The following is an 8,632-nucleotide window of genomic DNA, read 5'->3' on the forward strand; positions in this document are numbered from 1 at the left end:
TTGTCTGCCCTCTCTGCTCACACAAAGCTTTGATGAGAGGCAGTGTTCAGGAGAAGGGTATGAAGGGAAAGTTCATGAGCATTAGTCTCCTCTGCTTCTAGCTAGCTGCTGTAGGCCTTTTAGTGAGTGGTGATTTTTAACCTAGAGCAAAGTATTTGCAGAAGGCAGGCCCGAAGAACATCTGGTCCGAACTTCACCTCTGCACCTTCACCTACACCTGCAAACACAGAACAAGGCAATTTAGAAATACAACTTTTTTGATTATGTTTGCAAAAAAGTAAAGGATTAGATAACACAGTAAAGGGGTAAAACTGAAAAACAGCTGAATAGAGAAAGTGGGAATTATGCTTGTTTCTTTGCAGCGGCTAACAAATGAGGCAACTGGCAGTTTTCCAGAGTGCCACACCACAGATATTCAGGGGACTAAGTTGACATGTCTAACGGGGCAGAATTAATCTGTCAAATTCGTCTCGTTGCCCCGCTGTTGTGTAGACATGCATTCCTACCTTTTAATGAGCTCATACACAGCCAGTAACAGTTTCAAAATACAGAAAAAGTTATTTCTGGATGTTGAAATGAAGTTCAATGAGACCCTGCATGCCAAAAACTACAGTGTTACCTGCCTGGTCATTCTCTTTGTTAAAGTCTAATGAGTGAAAGCCAAAGATACTGATGCTTTACGTGCAAACATATTTACCTCTGGACATAGGTTAAGAATAACAGGGTGTGTGGATTCAATAAAGATTTTGTGTCAAAAACAAGATCAACATTTTCTAATACTGAATACACATGTTCATGTGGCAGTGACAGAAATGTACTTCATAGTAAAGACAGACGTATAATTTGGCCGTTCAGTTACCAAAATGTCCATTTACAGATGAACTACCTGACAGTGGGGTGACAAAACTTTGGTACAGTATGAACTCTGTTTGTCAGTAGCTAAGAAGATGAGGTTGTTATTAGCTCTGCTACCCTGATGTTGCGAATCTGTCTCCTCAGAGATTACCAACATGTTTTTCTCTCCGGGCTGGGTAGATTATCTGCATACCAGTTTGGTATCAGCGATCCGCGAGAACAAGTGTGTGGGATGGGCACAGCCGGGCTGTGAGCCCATTACACAACAGGCTTAATAGACAGGGACTGTGTGCTCTTCACATTTAATCACTCAGTACCTATGATGCAGACCCATGGGAAGCCGTCATTCACATGTAAAGGGAATTTTTATAAGTTCCAGTGCTGTGGCTGTGTGCACACCATACTCGTATAAATTTGGTCAAACCAAGACAGGCAGAAAGAGATTGAAGTAGACTGACAGGCAAAGCCCTCAAAGAAATAGTAATTTTTTACACTTTTGCTTTATTCTGTTGGTTTCATGACACCAACTACTAGAAACGTCTGTGGGGATGACAGGTACAGACTCAACTTCCTCCAGCAGATTTGACAACATGAGCAAAGAGTCATCAGACTCTTTGAACAAATCCTAAAATGTATCCATTTATGTAAAACTCTTGTGTGATCATTTCGATTTCATTTTAAAAAATTATAAATTATGACAACTAAATGTTTGGCTTTTGGCCAAGTTGTGTGTTGTGTGACATTACTATGTAAGCATTTCTGCATCTCAGTGAGGTCATATTTGTGTGATGGTGAGTGGTCAAAAGTGGCAATTATCTCAACAACCAAAGGAAATAATCAGCTTCTATAAACGTTTACATTGAAAAGAGAGAGAAAGAGAAACTCTTAGCTTTCTCTTTCTCTCACTCACTAAAGCTAAACACCACAGTGTCAGCTTCTATTCTGACTCACACTCATAGAAATTTACATCTATTCTCATAAATAAACTACGATTGAGAATCCAGTGTGTGTGTGTGTGTGTGTGTGTGTGCGTGCGTGCGTGCGTGCGTGCGTGCGTGTGTGTGTGTGTGTGTGTGTGTGTGTGTGTGAATGTCTGTGTGATGCGTGTGTGCAAAACAGAGAGATAGTTGGGTGTATTTTGTTTCACGTCAAAACTGACAAGTTCTTCCATTATTAACATAAACAGATACAGATTGTTTCTCTTTCTTTTCATGTGCTGTCTGTTCACGCCCTGCGATGTGTTGGCACTGTCACATTTTTCTTCCTCATTTGCATCTAGAATAGTATAAAAGCAGCTCAACAAATACAAAGTGGATTACTATACTATGCAGAAAAACAACATTATAGGATTGTTTCTAGAAATGCAAACATGCCAAAAGAGAGGCACTGCATGGCAAAAGCTGCTTTTCTCAAAAGGAGGTAAATCAAATACAACAAATATGCAGCAGAAAGTTCAAGTGTTTTAAGTGTTTGTCTCTCTTTGAGTAAGAACGCACATGCTGCCTGGTAACAGGTGGCTGGTCTCTGAAATAACCTGGTCACACTTAAACCGATCTAACCGATTCCCTCAGTGTGACTGACGTGTGGCATCAGGGACTTGCACCTTTTTTTGGCTCTATTCGTAGATCCTGACTGGGAGTAACTGCTGAACATGTTGTACCTCCTTCTGCCTTTAACCATCAATCATTCAGTCTCTCAAATAATCATTTCATATGTCTTTCAAGTAAACTACTTGCTTGTAGATATATAGAGAAATACTTAGTTTGGTAATTCATTTGTCTGTCCTCTCTCCTCTGTGTGTTGTGCTGTTCGAGTATTAAATTGGAGGAGACAGGCGGAGTAATCGCTCCTTTCATGCTGAGGCCATAAAACTCAGACACCTGGCACCAGGTTTCTGGCAGCCTAGCAGCATAGCGGGGGGCTGCATCCGTTCCCACCTATGTCTCACTGTGTGTACGTGTTGACCTTATTGACCCAGGGAGGCTCATGGGAGCACATATGCTATTTCTTTCATTGACGGACTGCTTCGTAATCCCTGAAGTACGCAAATTCATACTTACAAGCTGCCCAGTATACCCACAGTTACCTACTGTTGCCCACAGGCTGGGACCAATGAATTGGTCTGAGTTAAACATTGTCCTTAAGGATACCTTTACGTTTTACTGCAAAGCCGTACTAGCCAAACACATGATCCCTCACTGGCTTCCCACCAACAATACCAAGTTTTCCTGCCCCAAGGCTCGTCCAAGGATTCAAACTGGTCACCTGCCTGCTGCTCTTACCTCTTTCCCACTTCTTTGCTGCTACAGTGTGTGCAGGATAAGATTCTCTAGACATACACATAACAGATAATTTTCTTAGTTTGTGCAGCAAATAGCTTTTGTGCCAATGACATTGGTTTTGGCATACAGCTTTTAAAAAAACACAGTCTACCATCTATCTACCCATTTTCTACCCAGCATCTATTGTATATCTGAATCAACAGATACATAAAATGATTGTCCCAACTCATTCACAATCCCTTTCACTTTTCACCTTGTACAGAACTGTATATCTCCTACAGTGCAGTACAACACCTCTGACTTCCACTTTGACATGGTGGATTAAAAAAGATCATATAAAAAAGTCATATAATCAGTAGTCTGATATTGAAACATACTGTATACATACTGTAAATGCATACATGCATTCAGCTATGTGTGTCAGTGGAAGGACTACATTATTTAGATCAAATTAAACTAAAGGTGAATGTTTTATATTTTAACCTAATAGTAGCTATAAAACTGTTATTGTTATTGAATACAAAAACACATGTCATCATTATTGTTGGTTGATACAATTTGAAAACATTTGATAAAACTGCTCTACAAAATGACTTTCTCATTACTACCACACGCATACTGTTATTTTGGTATCGGTATTCTTTTACGGGATGGAAATGATGTGAATTGTGAGTGGAAATAGGACACTTTTTTCAATTTTACTTTTTTATTCTGCTTCAATGTTCTGGCTATGATTATTGTCTAAAAACATGACAAGAACTCCAGCAGAGGAGAACTGGATCCCACCGGGTCATATCTAAAAGGGAATGAGGTTTGCTACTTTGGCAGGACAACACCTTTGTGAACTCTTGTTCCCTGGGATGTGACAGATTAATTCTCTCACTGCAATAGCAGGGCCGGACCAGTTGTGTAACAGCACCTGTATCCTGAAAATCTATTGCTAATCTCTTGGCAGAGGCAGCAGAGAGACACTGTAGGGAACATACTTAAAAATGCATGCATACGGATGTATTTACACCGCACACATCTCCGCACTGTCAAAAAATACACATTCAGTTTTCCCACTCTTATTTGACTCACACTCTGTGACATGCATGCATACACAGACCACTGGCAGGAGACAGAAAAATCCCTCAACAGCTTGGTATTATCCAGCTGACTCTCCGAACTGAAGCTTGCAGCATGAGGGATTTAGTCTCTTTGCTCACCCAATCCTGATGAGGTTTTAATTTAAGTACACATTACACATATAAAACACACACATCCACAAATATACGTCGACAATACCTGATATTTCTGCAGGGTTCCCATGAACCTTCAGGGAATTCCTGGCCCTGAGGTTCAAAGCAAGAGAGCAAGATGTAATTGTGGGGCATAATGAGCTTTGTCTGCTTCATGCTAAGGCCTCATAAATGCATTTATAAGACAGGATTGCTGGACAATACAAGGAGCAATGAAGATAATCAGAGCCGCAGTCAGACATAGGCTCATTTTTCTTTAGACCTTTGCCATGCATGGGTTTTTTGTGTGCAGGCGGCAGCCACTGTTTTCAGTGGAAGAAGTTAAAAAAATTAACTCTTGCTTTGAAGGATTTGTCAGAATTCTCTCTTAAGTTGTCGTGAAGTAATTTCAACTTGATTTTCCACCTTCTAAGAGTTTTGTCGCACCTCTACTAATACCACACTCCGCCGTGTGCCACCGATGCAGCCAGGAGGAACCTCAGTTGATAGCACACCGCATCATTTTTCATAGGAGGAAATACTTTGCCCCCTCTGTTTCCGAGGCCCTTTTCACCGGGTGCAAAATGTAAGCAGTGTTTCTGAATCAGCAGCCGCACAACAGGCTCACAGACATGCCATTGCCATAGCAACGGCTATGCCACCAGCATGTCTGTTTCATAACCAAATGAAGACATTAGAAGACAGCTATTAGTGCCATCTGCAAGCTAACCGAATATTGCAATGAAGAACTAGCAACTGGTATATGAAATGACTGCAACATAAAACCATTTGATAAAATAACAGCGTTGATTTTTACACCATGACCAGTAAGTACATCCATATCTTGCACATATGCTGAAACGTTTGACTCTTTCTCCATACTGGAATATATCTCACTGTAATAATACATTTCCAGATTTTTCACACTACAGCTACCAGTTTTCCAAGACAATCAGTTTCAGTCCAGAGCTCATGTGGTGCTGGAAAGTTAAGTAGTGCTGCCTGATGTTTTCTCCATGTCTTCACTGCGCTGGCCTGCCTGAGAGACATCCTGTTCCTACTCCATTAGTATGCAAGCGTCTCACTTCACATCACACAGGGCTTTGATGCAGCTGCTGATGGCAGAGGTGTAGAACGGAGGAGGAGAAGGATGCATGTCCACTCAGTCAGAAAGAAGAGAGAAAGTAAGGAGGGAGAGGATGGAGAGCTCTGCTTCATTTGGAAGGTCACAGGAGGAAACTGCTGAACTGAAACCGCAACCAAGCCAAAGGCATAATCAAAAGATCAAATACTACAGTATGGATTTAAAGAAAAGTGTGGTGCATACTTTCAATGTTTTTTCAGACTCTATTAAGGTTTAAAAGCCACAACATGGCAAATTGTGTCTGCATTTCTGTTTACTGTAAATCCATATGATAGCTTTATTTCCCCGTGGAATTGAGATGGATCTCGACACAATTTTTCTTCTCTGGCTTTCCTTTTTTTTCTCCCCTTTTGGCCCTTATCCTCCCCCTACACTTCAGCTCTCCCTAACAGTTGCAGTATCGGTGAAAAGCCAATATGTTGTCATTGGAGCATCAATCAATCATACTGTCGGTGCCAAAGTCTCTAATCTCACAGGAATCCCTATTTGACACTATGCAGAGGTCAAGGAAGATTAAGTTGCGCAGTTCAAATTGACCTCTAAACAAAAAAGGATTGTGCCAATAATAATGCTTTAAAAAGTGATTATTAGAGATTTGCTTCTACCTGATTTTTTAACCGGTTTTCCCCATGTTTCTGTTCAATTTCAACTGCGCATTTAGTTTTGAATTGATATTAGTGCTGTGTGATTTAATTTCAAAACGCTTAAAATAACTTTTCTGAAGTGCTATAAGCCGAGTGAAAAGTGATAACACAAATTCAGTTTCAGTTTATTGCTGATAAAAACACAGGACGACCGACTCAGTCACAACATCTTGACAAAACCTTTCAGTGGCCCATCATGTTTCCGTACTCCCCTTCAGATCATGCTCACAAAGGGAGAAGGTCAAGCTGTTGCACCCCTGTCTCCCCATCACTGCTGTGGGAACCCCATCACCAGCACATGTTGCAGAGTTAGGCCCTACAGCTCACAATGGCTCCTCCCCAAACACACACACACACACACACAGACACACCAAGACAAGTCTTTGTTTCGGCATGTTCTCACACTCCACATTACTAGCTGAGGGGACACGTCACTGTGCATTGTATAGATTGGGGGAAGGTCTCCTATACACTCATAACATTGGTTCATTAGGTGACATCTGGATCAATTGTCTCCATTTATTCACAAGGCAAAGCAAACTACACAAAGTTGCATGTTTGAGGTTACTGGAAAACATGATAATGGTGCAAATGATGCAAGGCAGAATTTTCTTTCCGTCCTAATCAAAATAATGTAGTAACTTAACTCGCATAGTGTCTTGATAAAAGTGAGTTCCTACTCTTTGTGGTGTGATCTCAGTAACAGGTGTGTAATGCAGCAGCTGAAATAACAGAAACCACTCGACAAAGGTGACCCTAACGATGCAGACTTCCCCCTGCTTTCTCAAACTTCTGAGTAGAAACACTGGATTGTCCGTCTTTCTCATCTGTGTCTCTATCTCAGATATCTGCCAATTCCCTGACCTTAGGCAAGCAAATATGTTTGTTGGAGCACATGAGCCCATAGCTGCCACTCAGTTGTTTCAGCTGCGGTCCGTACTGGTCAGTGATGCTGCAGTTTGTGTAAATGTAACAATACATTATTGGTTGAACCTGCTGCCACCGTGCAGTGAAATGTCAGGTCTGCTGGTAAAACCGCCGCTTTAATAATGAGCTTCTTATAGGCTCACAAATCACATTAATATTAAGCTTTTTATGGCAAAACTGAGTCTTGCAACCTGGTTGGTAGCGCATAGATTTGGTTCATGTTTTCTTTATTTCCTTCCCTCTGATCTCCGGCCAGTTCATATTTATCAATAGATTTGAGAAGGGTTCATAATAATAATATGCTGTGTATTGACTGACTGCAGAGCACAGTGTCCTTGCAAATCTAACACTGTTATAATACATTCTGATAAGATTAAGCCAGCGCTTACAATGCAGATAAATGCTGAGGAGACATCGATAAATATGGACAATTTTGAGGATCTATTTTCTGTCTAAATGAAATCTTTGTTTTCTCTTTGCGGTAGTAACACGCGCTGCACGAGGACCCCCAGCAACGGAGACAGAACACGTTATTGTTTCATTTCATCTTTGTTGATCAGTGCATTTCTTAAAACATACAAAAGATGACTTCATCTTTACGAGTTCGTCGCTCCAGATCAGACTGAAAAAAAATCCCCTCTTTCTACCGAGCAAAAAAAAAAAAACAAACAAAAAAAAAACAAGAGAGGAGTATTTTAGAGACGCGTATTAAAATTTCAACACATGCATAAAATAAACACATTGCTCTCACCTATGAAGCGCTGTATCCTCCGGACGCAAGACTGCTGCAGGCTACTGTATTTGACCCATGCGGTGTCCTCAGCTCCGAGATGATGCGCGAGGGGTGCAGATTATGTTTTAGGATACAACCAAGCAGCCTTATGAACAGGAGTAAATCCTATCTGCGGAAAACACCCCTCGGCTGGTAATATCTGCTCTGCTCCGGCGCTGGAGACGCGGTGATGCCTCAGAGGTGGAAGCGCTGCGGCGCACAGCTTCCAGTGAGGGGCAGCTGCCTGGAGCAGGTCAGAAACGCGTCTGACACCGACGATGGTGCCCAAACAGGCAACCTCACCATCTGTTCTGTCACCGCCACCATGGGAACAGAAGTCCCACCCTAAGCGGCCTCGACCTGCGAGGTGCGAATTATGGTGAAAGCGATGGAGCCGCTGGAGGAACCGGTGGCATCCGTTGTTGATCTCTTTTAAACGTGTCCCTATTGTCACTCCGCAGGTCAACAAAACTGAAGTTTATTCATCATCAGTTTAGAGAAAAAAAAAGGCTTGAATGCTTGTTCGAGGCGAAGATATCAAAAGACCTTTGAGTGCCATGGACCCAGAGTTGATATAAATTTAATGACTTGCTAATGAATAATTCATAATAATTATGAAATGACATGGACTTTAAAGTGGATCTTTTGAGTCTCTCTCCCCCCCCTCTCTCTCTCTCTCACAAACACACACACACAAACTTGTATCTCTCTGAGGACACTCATTGACATGACGCATTCCCTAGCCCCTTACCCTAACCTTACCCATCACAACTAAATGCCTAAACCTA

Source organism: Xiphias gladius, chromosome 21 (assembly GCF_016859285.1).
Source record: "Xiphias gladius isolate SHS-SW01 ecotype Sanya breed wild chromosome 21, ASM1685928v1, whole genome shotgun sequence".
Taxonomy (NCBI): Eukaryota; Metazoa; Chordata; class Actinopteri; order Istiophoriformes; family Xiphiidae; genus Xiphias; species Xiphias gladius.